The 18,274-nt window shown below is 39.9% G+C and overlaps 1 protein-coding gene across 3 annotated transcripts in view; it reads right to left on the bottom strand.

The window, feature by feature from the left end:
* Positions 1-18,274, bottom strand: part of CALU (calumenin) — a 229,850-nt gene that overhangs the window by 20,303 nt on the left and 191,273 nt on the right. For 2 of the 3 annotated variants that reach the window (XM_069087173.1, XM_069087175.1), the window contains exon 1: positions 16,473-16,615. The gene's annotated coding sequence lies outside the window, so the exon portion shown is untranslated. Of the gene's footprint in view, positions 1-16,472; positions 16,616-18,274 lie in introns of those variants that run through there. The other variant, XM_069087174.1, reaches the window with a different exon arrangement.

The following is an 18,274-nucleotide window of genomic DNA, read 5'->3' as shown; positions in this document are numbered from 1 at the left end:
GTCCATTTCAGGCAGAAAGGTCAGCCAGTGCAAAGGTACAGAGAGGGGAAATGGGGTATCTTGTATGAGAAACAGTGTAACTAGATCATAGAGTGTGGGTGGGTAGATGGGAAATACATCTACAATGCTCCCAGTTCTCTAAACTGAACGTATAAGCTTCTATCATATTACTTTGTATCAATGTATTTTTTAAGTCAGAAAAAAAAAAACTTTTTCCCTAAAGGAATTCAAAGAATAAATGACAAGTATATTATTTAAAGTCACAGGAAGGGAGAAGATGAAGCAAAAGATAACTTACTTTTTAAGACAACTTAGGAAGTTGATTGAACTAAGGTATATAACCCTGACTCTTCATTAAGGATTTCTAGGTTATCAAAGAACAGAATACAATGTGAAAAAATCTTGGGGGACGATGCCCAGGAGAAAGAATGAAGAGATTCATATTGAATTAGCACCCTTATGCCAATAAAAGCTTTTCATGGGGCAGCTAGGTGGTGTAGCTAAGAGAGCACTGGCCCTGGAGTAAGGAGGACCTGAATTCATATCCAGCCTCAAACACTTGACACACTTACTAGCTGTGTGACCTTGAGCAAGTCACTTAACCCCAACTGCCCTGCCTTCCCCCCTAAAAAAAAAAAAGCTTTTCATGCAGAGGAGGATTTCTAGAACAAACAGTCGACAACTGGCAAGGCAGATCAAAATTTTTTATCTAGGTCATAAAGCAAAACCCTTCCTACTGTCCTTTCCAGACTGAGATAGTAGTTTATATTCTATATTAATGTTATAAAAACTAGCTCTTTAAAGTATAACATACTATTTCTCCTAAATGACACTTTTTAAATAACACAGAACTAGTTACCCAAGAAATCAAATAACACAAATAATAAAGAAAAAAATGAAAATCCTTTGAGAAATCTATGTTTTGGGTTTTATTTTTTAAACCATCTGGCCAAATTAAATATTTAGGATAGGCAGTGAGAATGAAGGATGATGTTACATTAAGCATTAAAGAAAATTCCCAGGGCAAGTGTCAGGATCATCTTGTACTCGAGAATATACAATTCTGTTAAACAAAAATCTCCCCAAGAGCCAAACAGTAAACTCTATCCCAAGGTGGATGATACTCAGGAGGTACAAAGTCAGAAGTCAAAAGAAGTGCAGGTTTAATAGAGACCTTGACACTGGGCTCATTCTACTCATCACACAAGCAAAGGATTTCAATTTCAACAAAACTTTTTAATGCTAAACTATGTCCATGAGAAGAATTTGAACATTGTACACTAGTAACTCTTACAAACAACAAGCATTAGACCAGCAATAAATGTTTAAAGCTTACTTAATTAGGCTTTTAGTTAGGATATGGCCTAGCAGAAAGCTTGTAAGACTTTAACATTTAGCAAAAGTTAACACTTCATGTATTGTATTTATTATCTTTAGAAGAAAAAACAAAATGAAAACATCTGAGGTTTGTCATTTTGACTCAGTGGCAGCATAATATATCAGAATAAGCAATGGATTTAAGAGTCAGGTAACTTAGTTATCTTAGATAACTTCAGTGCTCTAACTCTGCTATTAACTATGATTTTGTATGATGGAAAGTCACAAATTTTTGCTTCAGTTTTCTCATTTATAGTTTTTATTATATTTTTTATTTTCTAGAATAGTAGCCTGGTGTGGTAGAGCACTGGTCTAGGAATTAAAAGACTCGAGTTCAAGTCCTAGTTCTGACAATTACTAGCAGTATAACCAGATAGAGAATAATTAACTTTTTCTGTACCTGTTTCATCTATAAATTGAGACTACTAATAACTTAAGAGTATAGTTACAAGTAAAAAGGTTTTGTCAACCTTAAAACTGCCACGAAATCTGACTTCTTAGTAATTATACAAGGATACTTCAGAGTCAATAATTTCATATATATTATTATAAAGTGTGTTAAGTTCTTTGAAAACTAAATGCAAAGAGGAAAGTATACCAAACAGGAAAGCAGAAGCCTAGTTTCCTTTCAACTCTGCTACTAACTATGTGATCCTGAACAAGTAGAAACCTCTCTGGGTCGATCTCTTTACTGTTAAGGGGGAGGGGGTTTTTGGTACATGAAAATTATGAGTTATAGTTCCATAAGAAAGACCATGAGGAACTGAAATATGTAAAATAAAGTGATCAGAATCATGAAAACAATATTCACAATGACCCCAATATTAAAACAGAATAATAAAAGCTGAAAGCTATATAACTGCTATGATCAAACTTGGCCTCAGGAAAGGGAAAGACTATAGAACAGAACATTGAAATGCTGTCAAATGTGGTGGAAGCACGACCTTCCCTCCCACGGCTCCGGCTTCCACCCTCCCCAATCCATGTAAAAAGGGGACTCTAAACAACTTTGGAGCTGCAGAACCCACAAAATGACACAGAGAAACTAACCTCCCGCTGAGGACAGCCCGCAGCGCTCTGGGAGCGAGCCCAGTCCCACGCTGAGACTTTAGCCCCAGGGCGGGCCTGACCAGCCGCCTGCCAGAGGGACTCCAGATCAGCAGCAGCTGTGGCCTTTTCCAGATTTATCAATACATAGATGTGAAAGACAAGGTGAGAGGCCAGTGCAGTCTGGACTTTGGGACCCAGGAAGTGGGAGTGCGTGGCTTTTACCCCCGGAGCGAGAAACCGCTGAGACGCCAGCACAGCCTGCCAGCACCACGTGGCAGCTTCAGCTCCTGGCCTGTAGAGTGTAGGGGGACCAAGCACCAGTCTGAGGGGTCATCGCTCTTGCTTTAGCCTGCTTGGATCTGGATTGCAGTCTAGGGTGGAGGTCCTGGGGTGTGTGTCCAGCTTGCCAGAGCGTGTGGAGACCTCAGAGAGGGCACCCATCTAATACCTCCGGCAGCTGAGAAAACCCCAGCGTTTGGGATGAAAGCTCCCCTGTCTGGTGGCAGAGTCCTACTGTGGCAAAAAGCCCAAAAGTCAAGTAATTGAGTGGCAAAATGAGCAGGCAAAGGAAACAAAGCAGACAGAAGATTCCAACGTTACACTCCTATTTTGGGGATAAGAAGGAGCAAGGCATGGAACAGGAGGAAAACAGTGAAGTCAGAATTCCTGCACCAAAAGCTTCAAAGGAAAATACAAGCTGGTTACAGGCCATAGAGGACCTTAAGAAGCAGATAAGAGAAGTGGAGGAAAAATTGGGAAGAGAAATGAGATCAATGCAAGAAAATTATGAAATGAGAGTCAACAGCGTGACTGAAGAAAATAATACCTTAAAAAACAGACTGACTCAAATGGCAAAGGAGGCTCAAAAAGGCAATGAGGAGAAGAATGCCTTAAAAAGTCGAATTTGCCAAATGGAAAAAGAATCTCAAAAGCTCACTGAGGAGAATCATTGCTTCAGAATTAGATTGGAGCAAATGGAAGCTAATAACTTTATGAGAAATCAAGATGCTGTTAAACAGATCCAAACAAATGAAAGAATAGAAGGCAATGTGAAATATCTCATGGGAAAAACCACTGACCTGGAAAATCGATCCAGGAGAGATAATTTAAAAATTATTGGACTGCCTGAGAGCCATGACCAAAGTAAAAGCCTGGAAAGCATCCTCCAGGAAGTTCTCAAAGAAAACTGCCCTGATGTTTTAGAACCAGAGGGCAAAATAGAGGTTGAAAGAATCCACTGATCACCTCCTGAAAAAGATCCCCCAAAGAAAACTCCTAGGAATATTATAGCCAGGTTCCGGAATTCCCAGATTAGGGAGAGAATATTACAAGCAGCCAGGAAGAAACAATTTGAATATTGTGTTAACACAATCAGGATAACCCAGGATCTGGCAGCTTCTACACTGAGGGATTGAAGGACTTGGAATATGAAATTCCGGAGGTCCAAGGAGCTGGGATTAAAACCAAGAGTCACCTACCCAGCAAAACTGAGTATCATGTTTCAGGGGAAAATATGGTCATTCAGTGGAATACAGGACTTTCAAGCATTCTTGCTGAAAAAACCAGAGTTGAATAGAAAATTTGACATTCAGATACAAGAAGCAAGAGAAGCATGAGAAGGTAAACAGGGAAAAGAAATCATAAGGAACTTATCAAAGTTGAACTATTTTTTTTTTTAAGCAATCGGGGTTGAGTGGCTTATTCGGGGTTGCATGGCCAGTTATTGTTTCTGGGTGTGGTGCTGGGTGTCTGGGCCCGGATTTGATCCGGGTCGTCCCGGCACTGGAGCTGGTGCTCTTGCTCGCTGAGCCACCTGGCCAAAGTTGAACTATTAACATTCCTACATGGAAAAACAATAATTGTAACCTATGAAACTTTTCTCAGTAGTTGAAGGGATTAGAAATATATATATATATATATGTCTTTATATGAGGGTATGTGGGCATATGAATACATATGTGAATGTGTGTATATATGTTTACAGGTATACATAGATAGAGGGCACGGGACCAATTTAACAGGAAGGGATGATACTTAAAAGGTGAAATTAAGAGGTGAGAGGAATATAATGAGAGGAGATGGGGAGAGACAGAGTGGGGCAAACTATCTCATACAGAAGAGGCAAGGGAAAATGGTTACAATGGAGGGGAAGAATAGGAAGGCAAAAGGGAATAGGTCAACCTTATTCCTATTGAATCTGACTTGAGAAGGGAGGGAAATACACACTAAATAGGGGATCTCACCCTTCAGGAGAATAGGGGGGGAAGGGGATGTGAGGGGGGATGATGGAAGGGAGGGCAGCCTTGGGGGGAGGGAAGTTGGAAGCACCCACTTTTGAAAAGGGACAGGATCAAAGTAGAGAATAGAACAAGTGTGAGGTGGGATAGGAGGGAGGGAAATATAGTCAGTCTTTTACAATACATCTACTATGTTATTGTTTTGCATTAGCCACACATGTACAACCTATACTGAACTGCTTGTCCCCCCAGTGGGGGTGGGTGACAAGGAAGGAAGGGAATGAATCTGGAATTGAAAGTTTTAAAATCAAATATTCAAATATATATGTGTGTGTGTGTATATATATATATATATACATACTATTATTAATACCATCTTACATGTAATTAAGAAAAAAGATATACAGGCACTGAGGCATAGAGATCCACTGGAAAAGTTGAAACGGATATGGGAGAAAATATGGGAGAGAGCAGATTGGAGGTGGGGATATCCTGGGGGACTGCTGTTTTGGGGGGATGGGTGGGGGAAAAACGGGAAGAAAATTTGTAACTCAAAATCTGGCGGAAACGAATGATGTAAATCAGCAGTTAATAAAGCATTTAAATTTTTTAAAAAAAATGCTGTCAAATGTGATGTTCTGAATGTTGGTTTTGCTGAACTTCCCCTGTACCAAAGTTTGCTTGTTTGTTTTTTAAAGATTTGATGGGTGGGGATTGGGATATAGTTTAAAATAAAAGCAGCTTCATACATGCATATATGTGGAAAGAGGGAGAAAAGGAAAGAGGAAGAGCTTTAAAGTTTTGCAACCTTACTTTTTATCTCATTTGATCCTAACAACTCTGTAAACAGCTGTCACTATTATTATCCCCATTTTACAGATGAAGAAACTTCCACAGTGAGGTTAAATGACATGTCCCAAGTCACTAATAGCTGTCTTGGGCAAGATTCAATTCGGGTCTTCCTGACTTCAAGTCCAGCACTTTATCCATTAAGTTACCAAACTGCCAAAATGATGTTTAAATAAAAAAAGACTTGAAATAAAACTTTAATGCTACAAATTCTAAAAATAATACATTTGGGAAGCTATGAAGTGAAACTAATCCAAAGCTCCCCAAATGTGAAAGCTATTTCATACTTGTTTCAAGATACATAATACATATTTACAAAATTGGCTCCTAACTGCTTTGGGTCCACATGTGAACATACAATAAGATGGCTAAAAAGACTACTGTGGGAGAATAGTTTTGTTTAGGGAAATGGCAGTTTCTCTGCCAAAATATTTAAGTTAGGTAAGACAGAAATATGAGTGAAGTCAGTTTTTTTCTAAGAGTATATATATTGCTAAGTACATCAGTATATCCTGTTTAGTAAATTGCAATTTGCTGATATTATCAAATAGAATTGGCCTAAGAGGCATGGTATAGTGGAAGGGCATAGGCTTTAAGTCAGAATATGTGAGTTCAAATTCCAGCCTTGATACTTACTACATGAATTTTGTCAAGTCATTTAATTTATCTGAGCTCCAGTTTCCTAATGTGTAAAATGGGGAATAATAATAATAAGCACTTCAACTCTCCAGGGTTATAAAGAAAAAACACTTTGCAAACTTTAAAGTGAAATATATATGTCAAGCATGACTTACCTTGGGCAGCTGTGGTGTGTATAAGAGCTTCCAACCTTTGAGTCTGACTATAATTGCTTTTAATGTAGGCAAAAAAAATCCCTTCACAGATTCACAGTGACTCCTATATTATTAGTATACATTAAGAAAATGCATAATGACAAAGTCCATATATCTGAAAAACATTAATGCATTCATGCAGGACAGGGATTCAAGGATGTTTTAGAATAACATGGAATCCTCTCTCCCAACCCATAGTTCCACAGCCTAGAGATAGGGAATGCTGGTAGAGTGGAAAGAACATGATATGGGTATGGAGTCAGAGAGTGTTCAAGATCCTGGCTTTGTCACTGACTGGGATTTTGGGCTAGTTGCTTATATCTCTCTGGGCTCCAGGTTCATTTGTAAAATGAGGAGAGATAATACCCACACTACTTCTCTCACAAAACTGATAGAATCAAATGAGATGATGCATAAAATATTTTGTAAACTACAAGGTGTTAATATGGAAAACACCAATTATAATCATAGCACTGATGTGGTTGGTTATGCTCCTTGTTTTTAATATAGTCAACACCAGGATTTGAACGCACAACTTCTTACAGGAAGCCGTTTCATTCATTACTGGCAAAAATCTTAGTCAACTTCAGAAACTCAGTATGACAAATTAACTTATCTGACTTTATCAAGTGTCTATATGACAAAAAGAACAAGGACAATAGTCTTGTCAGTCAGAACACTCTGGCCTCTGTTGTAACCTGGCAGCAGAACCACTTCCAAAGCAAATCAACCAATCAAGACAACTTTAAAGGAAATCATGAACCAAAAGCCAGTTTTCACAGGAATAAAGAAATTAAAGTAGGAAAAGCATGAATTGGCCAGCAAGAGCTTCATTTATAGGTCATTACACTTACCTGGGGGGTGGAAGAGGGGGAGAAGAATAAGATTATGTATATATAGTGCCAGGCACTGTGCCTTATAAATCATTCCCATTTTATAGTTGAGGAATCAGAGACAAATAGGGATTAAATGACTTGCCCAAGGTCACAAAGCTTTTATTATTAGTATCTGTGACTGCACTAGAACTCAGGTTTTCCTGATTCCAGGCCCAGCTCTCTATCCACTGCACCACTTAGCTAACTGCCTCTACTTATTAAAAAGCTGAGTTATTAAACCAAACTAATTAAAAAATTTAGGAGCCAAATTTTCAGCTTCTGAAGAGCATGTATGTACATGTGTGAGTGTACTGTGCTGAAGTGTTAGTAGTCAGATCCCTTCTTTACCACCACCAACACCAATAGATGCAGAAAGCATGTAAAGCAGACATAGAGACTAAGGAGATCTGGTGTTAAAGATTTCAAGTTGTTAGAATAGTGAAATGCAAAGACATAAGAAGAGGAAGAAGAAAATTCTCTTTTGTAGTTTTAGTTAAGATTACCATCCAAACACCATGCAACAATTTGAAATTGTTAAATGCTGTGGTGTGGCAGCCCCCCAAAAATTTGTGTTTTGGGGCTATGAGGTAGTTTCCCTGTGACAGGATCCCTCTGCTCTAAGAACACCTCTTCCTCAGGTTCTGCTCTCTCCCATAATTTCCATAATAGCAACCATGCTCTAGGTCTGGGAGAGGGTAAGTGTTGACTCCCTGGCCAACAACTAAGCTTCCTGGTTATGACATCACAATTTAAAAAAACAATCAGATGTGCCTGGGTGAGACCCTGTCCTTCACCCCACAAAACTCTGCTGCTCTCGATTGCCCAGAACTTCCTGCATGGCAGCAGGCCTAACTGGAAAGGCATTATTTTGTATCTCTTCCTGGGCTTTAGAAGTATTGGAGGCTGCAGGTACTTAATAAATGCTTCTTAACTGATCAATTGCTGTGGCTGGTTCTGGAGATTCATATAGTGGGCTGCATTCATTTTGAATGTTACGTATCAGTTGTTGCCAAGTTGTAACACCTTTCTTTACTCCCAGCCCTAGGTTTTTCCATAATTTGAAAATAATTGCAACTGTTTATTACCTGTTTGACCATGAGTAAAATACTTAGCTTCTATGGCCTAGTTTACTCATCTATAAAATGAGAGGGCTGGATTTAGATCAGGGAATTCTTAACCTTGTTTTTATCTTCGACCTCCCTTTTGGCAATCTGAAGCCTATGGATCCCTTCTTGGAATAATGTTTTTAAGTAAATGAAATACTAAATTTCAATTAGAGGTTAGTGAATATAAAGATGTATTTTTCCCCCATCCAAGTTTAGACTGCCACCCCCAATCTATTCACAGAGCCTTTGGGAAGCTGGTCCTTGGACCCTGGGTTCAGAACTGAAGGGTATGCTGCAAAACTGTTCTCAGTTTATGCAGGCTGAGTTGGTTTCCCTTTAAGAGAGTAGGGAAAGCCATTCTTAGTATTACCATTGACTTGACATCCTTGCTGACAAGAAACAAAAGGTCTGGTCCATTAGAAGTTGATGTCTGAGGTTTTAGAAGAATATCCATTGCCCCATGGGAACAATATCCTTCTGACCTTAGGAACTGTAGCCTTTTAATCCTTTTTGGTAAAGTCATATCATTGCAATTTATGGTCCACTAGTGGCTCACTGTATTCTAATATTGAGTTTGAGTCAAGTGGACTAGCCTGAGTTAGGCATACCCCAGAATAACCTCTCATAACAGCTCTAAATGTGTGATATGACCCTACCCCAAATTCTTGCCAACAACCAGAACCATGGCATCAAATTTAAACGGAAAGCCCCTCCTCACACCCCAACTGTACAAAAAGATCTTGGTGAGCCACATAATGTCTTAGAAACTACATATTAACCTTATTTGTGTTCTGCTGTATTTTTTTTTATTATTTTGTCAAATATTTTCCAATTACACTTTAATCTGGTTCAGGTCGCTTGAGTGCCTTACACCTCTGGACTACAACACTGAGGTTTGGTACTTAAAACTTGTTGAATCCTGCCTTAAAACATGGTACAGTGGTAAAAGCACTGGATTTGTGGTTCAGAGAATGTGGGCTGGGTTCAAATTCCAGTTCTGACATTAATTTCCCATGTGAGTTTAGGCAAGTTACTGAATATTCATGGGCCTTAGTTTTCTCATCTGTAAAATAAGGGTGTGAGGGTGGTGGTGGTGGTCTAGAAGACCTTTCAGCTCTGTATAGATGACTGTTGACTCAAGACTCTTTCCAGCTCCTTTATGTATCTATAGCATATTATGACATTCTCCCACAAATTTACTGATGTGAGTTTTACTCCCCCATCTAAATCAGTGATTTTCTCAAACTGTTCCCCATTCATGGACCACTTCAGTAGGGCAAAAAGAGAACCTTACCCTAACCTACCACCTCCCCTCCCCTCCCCTTTTAAATCCCTCAAGGAAACTAATAGGAAAAGTAATACTTTTAAAAATATATATACCAAGGTGCATTAGATTAAATTTACCTCACACTAAAAAGTATGGCAAATTGTCACATTTGAAAAATTAATACCTGAAACTGGAAAAACCTCATTAATCAGTAGTTTTTGGACCATTTTTAAAGTATGCCTGCTCTCAGAAAAAACATACAGAAGAGAACATAAGAAATGTGGGAAAATTCAAGTAGTAATAGTTCACATTTACAAAGTAAACTATGATGATTACTTAGTACTGCCCTAACAACACATACAAGGTAAATAAATAGTGCATTATCTTCATTTTATGATCAAAAAAGATCAAGTGACTTGCTTGTCCAGCTAATAAGTTTTGAAGCTAGAATTTGAACACAGGACTTCTGCTTCCAAATGCAGTCATTTACATTATACCACACTCTCTAAAAGTCATACCTCTATTATATTCAGTGTTATTCAGTCATTTTTCAGTCCAGTGCAACTAACTCTTCATGGCCCTATTTGGGGTTTTCTTGGCATAGACGCAGAAATTATTTCCTTCTCCAGCTCATTTTAGAGATGAGGAAACTGAGGCTAACAGGCTTAAATGACTTGCCTAGGGTCACACAGCTAAGTGTCTGAGGTCAGATGTGAACTCAGGAAGATCAGTTTTCCTGACTCCAGGCCAGGCACTCTGTCCACTGAACCACCTAGTAATCATCTCTTGTATATTAGTAACAGCCTAATTTTTACAGTTTATTTTCATGAAGTTTTGTTTATAACAAAATCCTAGGAATTCATTTTCCTTAAAAAAAATCTAAATTAACTTACGATCCTCTTCACTCCTACTTAATCTAGTTATTTTGGGTAAAAGGTTATTTGTTGACAGAATGAGACCAACTGTGAAGAAGCATAGTCAGTCAGAATATGACTTGACTAAACTCAAAAACTAGAGGGAAATGGCAAACCACTCTAGTATCTTTGCCAAGAAAACCCAGTGAATAGTACTAAAATGATGAATGACACTGGAAGATGAACTGCTCAGGTCAGGGGTCCAATACACTACTGGGGAAGAATAGAGGACAACTACAAGTAACTCCAGTACTAATGAAGTCTTTGGGCCAAAGGCTAAAGGAAGTTCAGCTGCAGTGGATGCATCTGGTGATGAAAGTAAAGTCAAATACTGTAATTGTAAATATATTGTAAAAACTGTAAATATAGACAGTGTCATGGAAACAACAAATGTGAACTTGGAAAGACTTCAAGAGATAGTGGAAGACAGAAGGGCCTGGTGTGCTATGGTTGTGGGGTAATGAATAGTCAGACAGAACTGAACAACAAAAAAACCCCTCAAAAACCCTTTTGACTACAATTAAAACTTTATTTTTAAATTCAATTTTCTTTTCAGCACTCAATTTCTCTACCTCTTCCCCAATGAGGGGGAAATACACAAGTTGTTACAAATACCATCAAGCAAAATTAATCCCCACATTGGCCATACCCCCCTTCCCCCCCAAAGCTTCACTCTGCATTCTGAGACCATTACCTCTCTATCTGGAAGTGGGTAATATTTCCTCATGAGTTGATCGGGAGTTCCTAAGTCTTCCAAAGTCATTTGTCTTTTATAGTATCATTGATACTGTATTAAATGTTCTGCTCATGTCACGTTGCAACAATTCACAAAAGTTTTCCCTGGTTTCTCAGAAACCATCCCCTTCATCATTTCTTCTTAGCACAAGAGTATTCTATCACATTCATACCACAACTTGTTCAGCTATTCTCTCAACTAATGGGTACCTCCTCAGTTTCCAATTCTTTGCCACCCTGAAAATAGCTGCTATAGGTATTTCTGTATATATGGGTCCTTTTCTTCTTTCTTTAATCTCTTTGAAGTTACAGACCTAGTAGTGATACGTCCAGGTGAAAGGGTATGTACAGGGTTTTTTTTGGGGGTACAACTAAAATTGTCTAAGGAACTTAATGAGCAAACAATTATCCTAATCGACCATGCTAAATCATGGAAGAAGTAAATATAGTAACAAAATACCTTCTTTCTGAGCTAGATTTGGAAAGGAAAAGATTTCCATAATTAGTGAAAGAAAGTGAACATTTCAACCCAAAGAAATAAATTAATAGATTCCAATAACCTTCCCAAACTAGGATGAGCCCAAGAAGATAAATGCTATAAAAGTTAAATGTATACATTATCTAAAATACAAGACCATAACTTAAAAGGCACTCTTACAAGTACTACCCCCCCCCTTCAGTCATCATCCAGGGGAGCAACACCTGTAGAGAAGAAGCCTGCCATTCCTGCCATTATCAACACCCAACTCTCAACCACCTTCTATTGCCAGAGCAGGTAATCCAGCCTAGTCAAAGCAATAGGGTGTGGAGCAAGTCAAGCCACTGCTAACCACCTCAACCACTACAACTACCACTTCTTGTATTCAGGCACTGTGGTGACAATATGTAAGGTCCAGCATTTCCCTGACACAGATTCATTCCTCTCACCTACAACACAGGGTGGCTTTACCCAAAAGATAAAGCTGACTCCAGGACCTGATTGTCCTGTGTGATTCATCCCTTCTGTAACCACAACTTTCTTTTCTCTTCCTTTCAGAGGCAACTAGGTGGCACAATGGATGGAGCACTGGGACTGGAATCAAGAAACTGTAAGTTCAAATCCAGTCTCAGACACTTACTAGCTGTGTGACTAGGCAAGTCACTTAACCTCAGTTTCCTCAACTGTGAAGTGGGGAATAAATAGTACCTACTCTGAAGTGCTCAACAGAGAGCCTGGAACATGGTAGGCACTTAATAAATGCTTAATTTCTTCCTTCCTCCTAACCTCTCTCCTCCAGTCAACATAGGGTAGGGGAGTCCAAGAGAAACTAAGTGCCACTGTATTCTTGTTGAATATCCTTGCTGTGTAGGGGCAAAGCAAACTTGTGTTAATTATTTGATGACTTTCAAGTGCTTCATTTCATTCTAACACCTCAGTGTTGGTGTTACAGTCAATACAGGCCCTGCTCCCAGCCCAACCTAGAAGCCATCATCCAGGTGACACAAGTCCTGTGAAGAAACCTGTCTTCCCTGCTGCCACCCACAGCAACTGTCAAACCAACTGTAAACCCAAGGGTCCTGACTACAGTAGAAATAGATTTGATATCATTAATGGAAATAACACTAAAGAAGATGTGTTACCATCTGCCTTGCCACTGGACTCTAAGGAACACTATGCCTTTTCAATATGCCCTGCAGCTGAAACTTCCCACATGTGTTATCATCTCCCTATTAAAATTAATCCTTTGAGAGTGAGGATTGTTTTTCTATTTGCATCAATAAATGCTTTTTCACTGACAAAAAAAGATGCCTCTGATCCCCCATGTGTTTAAGTTGTTTATGTAGCAGTACAGTTTATCTACTTCAGGGGTTGTAATCTGGGGTCCATATGCTTGTTTTTAAATATTTTGATATTATTTCCACATAATTAGTTTCCTTTATAGGCATATGTATTTTATGCATTTTAAAACATTCTAAGAAGTGATCCATAAGCTTTATCAGGATGTCAAAAGACTCTAGATAACACTAAAAAAAAAAGTTAAAAACCCATTATCCACTTGCTTTCATTCCATGTATACCCTTTATGATCAAGGACCTAAATAGCTAATAGGATCTAAGAGTGTAAAACATATTAACAGAACAGTGAAAAGTTAAACAGGCCAGAGTGACTGAATCCATGATCTTGAAGTTATTAGTACTATGACTTGAAATGAGCAAGAGACAACATAAAAACTAGCAAGGTGAGTCAAATAAAAAATAAATTCTAGAAAACACATTATTTTTCTCCATCAGCTAAATATGTGTAACTTTACATTATAGGAATAGCCAAACAAAAATACTAACTAAAGCAAAAGGCAGAAATAATAACTGAAGTTCAAAAAGTTCTTGTGACTTTGGAAATCAACATTTTAGCTCTCCATATTATAATTCCAAATGACAAATAATATTTATCTACAAAGAACTTTAAGAACCTGACTGAAATGTCTTTTAAATATTAAGCTGTCCATAAATCTTGCTGTGATCATTTCAATTCAAAATAATCTCTGTGGCCTCTAAACTCTTATATAAAGAACCTACTATCAATACCACTTTTTAAAATCACATATTGCCTTGTGGTATAGTGATGTATATACGTATACATCTTATCTCATATAATAGATTGCATATGAAGAGCGAGAACTAGGTCTCATATACCCCTGTATATCCCTACAGCACCCTCCTTTGACTTGGCTAGGATCCAACAGCAAACAGGTCAATATGTTGTTTCAGCTGTTTGAAGTGAAGAACATATATATACTTTGCTATCATCACTACTGTTTATTTTAAAGTGTTCACATTAACATACAGCACTAAGTTAGGAGCTATGATCCACAGAAGAATAATCTAGAAATTTAGGAGCCTGGAAAACATTTTCATTGATTACTACTCCCCTCCCTTTTCCCCTGGCTCTCTACCAACTCTTCTCATATATTTACAATTATGATATAAGAGGTGATAGAGAGCAAAAAAATACTTATGTTTAGGGGCTAGATTGTTTCTGGGATCCCAGACAACTTTTCCAGGATAAAAAACTGAAGGTGTGTATACATTCAGCTGTGGAGTTTCCTATAAAATAGGAATAATATTTGTACTACCTACTTCATTGGGCTGTTCAAAGGAAAATTCATTGTACTCTATCAAGCCATCATCATTATCATTATATACACCATTCTGTATATTAGGCTCTTAATAAATGTTTGATTACTAATGGGTAAATAAAGAACAAGCAGGGTCATTTAGTAGTAATAAAAAGCTAACTTCAAAACTGCCTAAGAAATCCATTTTAGCAGCCTTGGTAAGCATACTCAAATAACATACAAAAATGCTGCTTTAAGAAACTAAGCATATGTGCTTTGAGTTTTCCCTAACTATATCATTAGTAGTGTATTAACAGCCTTAGAAAAATCTTAAGACCACTGATATTCAGCAAAAATCTCTTACTGGTTCTAATTGTGTTACTTGAAGTTCAAACTCATTTCCATTTACATACAAATACATTTCTAAACCTTACACCTGGGGATAATCTGATATAGAGGGCCTTTATAGCCAGAAATCTCTAGCATCACTACTGACAGTTACTGACTTCAAGACTATATGGGTAAGTCATTTAACACCTAAATGCCTCCTTTGCAGAATATTTTGCTCCATTCTTTTTTTTAAATTCAAGGAGGAATTCACTGGAGCATGTGTGAGTATGTGTGGCGGGAGGAGTGGTGAAAGTGAACAATGAGCTGTGCCTGGACCAAACCATTTTATATAGGTGAGACAACCTTAATGCAATGACAAATCTTGGTCCAAGAAGAGTAGATGATTAAAACTTTTATGTTCTCAGCAAAGAGATTTTAGGCAGAATGTTGATCTCATCGTTTAACTTTTTTTTTTTTTTGGGGGGGGGGGGAAGAAGTTAGGGGCTGGCTCCAGAAGAATACTGGTAAAATAAATAAGGTGTTAAAAAAAAGAAACTAAAAAATAATGGGTCCAAGTCCAGCTTTAGACACTGATTTTCTGACTCAGAGTAACTCACTTAATTCCAGGCAACTCCCTAGGGATATAAACTAAAAAGCAGTTGCAATACATAATAAGTGTGATTCCTGGGGCGGGGCAAAGGGAAGGTTCCCTAAGTCAATGAAATGGGGGGGAATTCTTATATATATATATCAATCTTATTTGAGTCAGCCCTGTGGAGTAGGTCCTACAGATATTACTATTTATATATCCCAATTTATTTTATCTATATTTTATATATTTACGTATCCCAATTTGTTTTATGTTTTGCATATGTATGTAAACATTACAATTTACTGGGTCATATAAATTTTATATATGCCAGTTTACTGGGATGTATATTTACATGTCCCAATTTGCTGGTATATATACTTATACATACATATAAAATACTTATATATCCCAATTACACTGATGAGGAAAGTTCTAGTCGGATTAGTGGCCTTGTATAAGTCACTGCCGTTTCCTTTTCTGTTAACAGGAGGGGTGGGGACTAGATGGCCCCTCCCACCCCTAAAGCACCATCGTCTCGGGTCCTCTACTTATAGTAACACCGGTAATAAACGTCAGAGGCTAGTTTCAAGGTCAGGTCTTTCCTGACTCCCAAGTCCCGTGCGTTTTCCAAAATACCAGGCGTACCTTAAACTTTAAATCTTCACGTTTTTAACCGGCTTTCCGGCTGCACTACTTAGCCCTTCTCTTATTTTTTAGAGAGTCGGGTGGCCTGCTCTCCAAGACCTCTCCCACCTGTGGCCTGACGGCCCGTCCTGGACTGGCTTGGGATGCCATTCAAACAAAAGTCGCATCGCCAGGCCGGCCGGGCCGGCGTGCGGTGCACAGCCTGGCCTGAGCCAAGAGGGAGGAAGGACGGGGCACCACGTTCCCAGGCCTCGGCCGTCTGAGAGAGGGGGCTTCACAGTCACCAACTTTGGCTCGCCGTCCTCACACGGACAGGGCAGCCTTGCTAACTAGGGGAGCACCTCGGTACCTTCTCTCCCCATCACCCCCATAAGCAAGCCGGGGCTTTGTGGAATGCCGCCCCCCGCCCCCTCAGACCCGGCCCCGGGGCGAGGCGACCCTGGAGAAGAGGGGCCCTCCGGGTGAGGGGGTCCCGGGAAGCCGAGGCGGCCTCAGAGCCTCTGGGCCCAGGCCCCCGGAGCCTCGACGAGCGCTGCAGACTCGGCAGGGGGATCGGGGCGCACTTACCACGCCGGCAGGGGCGAGCGAGGCCGGGAGAGGAGAGGAGTCTCGGAGAGGCCGTCCGTTACCCCGGCCGCCGCCGCCACTACAGCCTCCGCCTCACTCGGACCGGTTCGCCTCACGCGCGCACGCACCACCCAACCGGAAGTGGACGCACGCACCGCCCTCCTCCGCGCTGCCGGCTCCATGCGGACCAATCCTCGGAGGTCCCGCCTCCGTCGCCCGGCCTCCTCGGGCGGCCATTGGCCTGATGGGCACGTAACCCTGATTGGCTGGAAAGCGCCACGTCCCCACGAGCCCGCGGAGTGGCGTGGACCCGATTCCCGCCCAACCGCCTGCCCTGGAACCTGGTTCTCCTCACGGGGCCGTCGATTGTTCCTGGGTTCCCTCAGTTCACGAACCAAGGACCTGGCGTCTTTGCGTGGACATCCTCGTTCTCCCCCTCCGCCACTGGGGGATGCGCTTTACTAGGTTATGAACCTAATCAGCAACAAGTAGCTGTGGATATTTCTTTGCGGTCCTTGAGCCCCACGCTCGAGGTGCCCCACACTCATTTTATTGTGGTTTAGTCGTTTTCAGTCAAACGTGTCCCGAGCCATTTCTTTCTCCAAACCATTTTACAGACAGGGAAACTGAGGCAAACAGGGTGCAGTGACCTGCTGAGGCTAAATTTGAACTCGGGTCCTCCTGACTCCAGGGCCAGCTCTCTCTATCCACTGTGCCACCTAGCTGCCTCGTGTCCTCCCATTTTACAGATGATAAAACTGAGGCTTAGAGTGGCTAGTGACCTAAGCCCGGTTGCACAGCTAGTAAGGGACAATGACTGAATTCGAACCCAGGTCCTCCCACCGCAAATCTAATGTCCTTGCTATGCTTGGAGTTCTCACCTCATAGTACCTCCAAAACCTAAGAGATGCGTGAAGCATATTCATTTTAATTTATTCTATATTAAGTTCAGAAAGTGTTTATTGAATACTTTTAAAAAATATTCAATTCAGTTCAACAAGTATTGATTGAATACTTGGCCCAGCACAAAATCACCTCATTGCAAAATCCATGACCTGAGTGATGTAGGAAGCATATTGATTTTAATTTGGTTCCATTGTAAAGTAGGGTTTGTTGAATACTTCGAAGTATTCAAATAATTCAATTCAACAAATGTTTATTGAATAGTTGGCCCAGCCCAAAATGATCATATTACTTATCTGTGACCTAAGAGGTATATGAAACATACTTATTTTAATTTGGTTCCACTAAGTTCAGGAAGTTTTTTATTGAATACTTGGCCCAGCAAAGGGGGGTAGCTAAAAATTAGTAAATGCATTCACCTCTTTCTATTGCTGTAGTTTTTGTAGGCAGGCTGGATGACAAACCGGGTACCCCCCACCCCCATTCTAGCTCAGGAATGTTGGAATAGATGACTTCTGAGACCCTTACTTATCATTTTGAGATTTTAATATTCTAGAAAATAAATGCCTGTTGATCAACTGGTGTATGTTCAGGTGCCTGTCCCACGGGAGTTTACAATTTAATTAGGACAAGGTATGTGAAAAAGGTTTAAAAGTTAATAAACAGCAGAGCATCAAGTCCTCTGCTGACACATCATTTGAGAACATGGGGATGAAGCTGACTAGATTTCCAAAGGCTACGTCAGCAGAGTGCAAGTTTTGGAAGTTTTGCTCAGGCTGGGAACAGTAGACCAGGCTAGCTAAATTAAGAGCTCATCAATGCAAAGTTATTCCTCAGATTATGATTTTGGGGTTTTTTTTTGGCTGTATGAACTCTTGTCAGTCAAGGGGGAAGCATAT

The sequence above is a fragment of the Petaurus breviceps genome, unplaced genomic scaffold (genome assembly GCF_028583685.1).
Source record: "Petaurus breviceps papuanus isolate PSGF00001 unplaced genomic scaffold, PetGlider_PUasm1.0 181, whole genome shotgun sequence".
Taxonomy (NCBI): Eukaryota; Metazoa; Chordata; class Mammalia; order Diprotodontia; family Petauridae; genus Petaurus; species Petaurus breviceps.
Note: the sequence above shows the minus strand (reverse complement) of the source record. Positions and strands in the feature narration are given on the sequence as shown.